Raw genomic sequence first — 3,938 nt, forward strand, 5'->3', positions numbered from 1 at the left:
ATGAAGTGTGCGTGTTGGCCAGCTGGCTGGATCTTCTTTGCAACCCTATCCTCTGAGCTGCTTGAGTGCTGGCAGGAGGGAGGTAAGGGAGGAGGGCCTCTTCCCGATGGGTGGCAACTGTTCATAGCCAGGGAGCATTCAGAAACCTTTCCAAGCGCCCTGAGGGGCAGCATCAAAGAGCCGGGTGACCCTTGGAGGCCAGGCGAAGCCCCATTCGCTGTTCAGGGCAGGGCAGCGAGGTCAGTGGTCTCCATTCACCCATGAGTTCAGCTTGGCTGCTCTCAGGAAAAGACAGATGACCCTGGTGCGGGGGAGTGCAACTGAAGAGCGCAGGAGCGTCCCTCCCCCTGCATCCTAGCAGGGTCATCTCCAGGGGAAAACCCCTCCAGGCTCCAAGCATCCTGAGAAGCGCTGGCCAGGAGGGCACAAGGCAGCTAGGAGGAAGGAAAGTGGGGCTGGGGAAAGGGGGGACTGGGTTTGAGCGAGTGTGTATCTCCTCTGGCAAGGGGAGGCAGGGAGGCTGTTTGTGATCCTGCCCCAGGGTGGGGAGGCAGGGGCGCACAGAGCCAGCTGGGGAGAGGTTGGCTCCTGATGCTGGCAGTGCTGAAGTGAGCCCCCCAGCCCGGCAGGGAGCTTTGCGCAGGGGAAGGGTGTGGGATGGGGAACCCAGTGCTGCTCCTGAGGCAGAGCTGCCCTGTCTGTGTGCATGGTAACTCGCTCCCCAGCGTACCTGGGAGGAGGGCTGGATGTGGTCCAGAGGGTGAGGGGCATCAGGTCTCACAATCCCCCCTCCCCAGAAATAGCAGAGTTGGCACCCTGCGGGGGGTGGGTCATGTTAACAGAGGTAATACTTCGGTTTTGTAATGATAACAGCCAGTGCTGGCCTGGAACCCAGGGTTGGTTGGTGCCTTTCACTACTCTCTCTAACTGGGCAGGGTTGATTTAATATTAGACTAAAAGCAGGTGATGGGGGAGGGGCAATATTTGCTGTGAGGTTTATTTAGCGTCCCGTAAAATGGGGGGGGCTGACCTGCATTAGGGAGCACGAACGTGATCATGCTGTGTGACCTTTCACTGGCTTCTACTCTAGAAGATGCTTGCTCCTCTTACTCCTTTGCACCACTCCAGCACATGTCAGCTCGCCTCTGTGCGCTGATCAGCCCTGCTTTACAGGTGGGGAAATGGAGGGGCAGAGTTTAAGTGCACTGAAAACTCTGTGGTGGAGCCAGGGCCTGAGCCGTGCCCATTGCTGATTGGTGGTTTATTGGCTATGCTGGAAAAAAAAAAAATTATTTTGGATCAACACCGACTGAATTTTTTTCAAATTTTCTGGCAAAAAGTTAAAGGCAAAACAAACCTCCTGAGTCAAAGTCAGGAGTTCAAAGGTTTTGTTTAAAAAAAAAAAAGAAAGAAATTTGAAACTGAAAAGTGGCTTCAAACTGAAATATTCTGGAAAGGTTGAATGATTCCCCCCCACGCCCACCCACCCGCCCAGTATTTTGTTGTTTTGGTTGCTATGAATTTGCATTTTTCAGTGGGGAAAAAAAGATTGGCTGAAAAATTTCATCCAGCTCTCCCCAGGAGTCCTGAGGCCGTGTCCCCCTGCTCTAACCACGAATCCAAACTCCCTGCGCAGATGCACTTAAAAAAAAATCACATTTGGCTGATCTGGTCATGTCCCATCCCAAAATGCTGAGGCTGCCTGATTGCTCTGTAACTGCAGAACAGCCTTTGACCTGCTGTCCAGCAAGGACCCTATTGACCCTCCTCAAAGGAAACCTAGCCACCTGCTTCTCCACATCCCCCATCACCATAGAGACAGAAGGCAACTGTCCAGGCCTGGCCTCAGTGGATGGCTGCACTGTTAACTGCTGGCTAATTGCTGTGAGTGGGACACGCTCAAACCCAGGCCTCTGAAAGATGGCCCCTGAGCAGAGGCTGCGTTCCCTTTGCATGCTGCATGACCTGCTGCAGGGCTGGTGTGAGCCCTCCTCTTTCTGCCCGGCCTCAGTGGCTCCCCCGGTGCTACCACCCTTACCTCAGAGAGCCCTTGGCCTTAGACCTGTTTCCATGGCAGCAGGACCTGCCATGTAGAGCAGCTGGGATCAGCTCTTTGCATCCTCCTGATGGCCAAGGGACTCCCTTATCCCTGAGCTGAGGACTGTCCCAACCTGCCTCCCCAGCTGAGGTGTTTAAAAGTAAGAAACTATCCACCCAGTTCACACATGTGCTCATTCCCATTGGGTGTTTATCCCACTCCCCTCTGCGCAGAATCCTCTTCCCAGGTGCATTGGGGGATCCTGGAACTTATCACTGCAGCTCAAAGGAACAGCTGCTTCTAGATCTGGCTGAGCACATCCTCACCCCAGTCCTAGGGTGGGTGGCGTCTATGGTACTGGAACAGGATCCTCTTGTGCAGAACGCTCCAGTGAGCAGGGCCACGTGGGTGGCGTCTATGGTACTGGAACAGGATCCTCTTGTGCAGAACGCTCCAGTGAGCAGGGCCACATGGGTGGCTGATGCCCTGCATGGGGCAGCCCAGGGAGCTGTGGCATGACTGACTGAGCTTCTAGCAGGAGGCAGCTACTCTGGTAAGGTTATTGCTGCTTAGGACAAACCTAAGGCTCTGCTGCAAGTTGCCTGTATCTTAGTGGCAGGAAGAGTCAAAGGCTGCAAGTTGTAGGGGAAGGTGTGTGTGTGAATGTAGGTTAGAAGCCATTTCAGTTGAGGCTTTTCCCATGAGAACTAGCCCTGACAGACAGGGGACTAAGAGTACCAGGCCTAAGTAACAGCCCGAGGCCACTTGCTCTAGTCCCCCAGCTCTGCATAGGCTAACAGGCATAGGCAGGACAGTAAGGTGTTTGAACTCAGGCCCTCATTTGAATGGTGCTTTGCAGAGGTGAATAGCAGCAGCAGGATGCTCTGCTCTGGCCAAGCACCTGCCTCTGCAGCTGCTCTAACAAGGGATTAGTCCCTCCAGGCTGCCAGCAGACACAGGATACTGCAGGCTGAGTGTGGAATGAAACCCCACCCCTGTTGGGTCACTCTTTCCCACTCCCCCCCCCCCCCGCCCGACACCTGCCCTTACTGTAGTCTTGGTTCTTCACTTGACCTGGTGCCAAAAAGAGAAACAGCCCCAGCAAGCAGCAGGCTCCCCAGCTTAAGGGGAAGCCAGTGCACTAACCTCAAAAGCAGTCCCACAAACAGCCCTGCAGCAGTAGGTAGAGATGGGCCCTGGGTGTTAAGGCCTTGAGATGACATGCTCCCTTCTCTTTCCTGCAAAGGGAGATCATGGCTTGAATGGAGTAGAGCTGAATCAAGCCTCTCCACCCTCAAGCTACAAAAGAACCTTTAATATTAGCATTCTGTACCAGCTGGGAGCAGGGTAAGAGCTGGGTGTGCCCCCTCACCTCCTTAGCATGCACTGGCTCATGAGCTGATAAGTCATTCAGAACTGCAAGGCCAGGAACTCACTGGATGTGAGCCAAGCTTCAGTCAAGGGAAGCTTCCTTTAATCCCCTTTGCAGAGCTGCCAGAACCAGCTATTGGTGTGGGGTGAGGATGTGGTTCTTCATTATGGACTGATGCTGGCCTCCAGCTAGTGAGCTTAGAGCATTTCTCTCTCCCAAATTAGGCATTAAGAGCAGGAAACATAGCTGCAGGAATGGGAGCTGGCAGGCACCACCTGTCCATGCTGGGTAGAATGGTGGCCTTCCTGATGCTTAGAAAGGGGAGTAGTGTCAACTCAGCCACATGCAAGCTTTGACTTGACAGGATGCACCTTGTCTCGTGTCAACAGTAGTAGGAGCATTTCTCTTCAAGTGACTTACATAGTGGCCTTCCTGCTCCTCTCCAGCCCCTAATCTGCTTGCACAGAGCCCAATCCAACAGCACGATGCAGAGAAACTACCGCAGAATTGCAGGCACAAACAAACGAG

Source organism: Caretta caretta, chromosome 10, assembly GCF_965140235.1.
Source record: "Caretta caretta isolate rCarCar2 chromosome 10, rCarCar1.hap1, whole genome shotgun sequence".
NCBI lineage: Eukaryota > Metazoa > Chordata > Testudines > Cheloniidae > Caretta > Caretta caretta.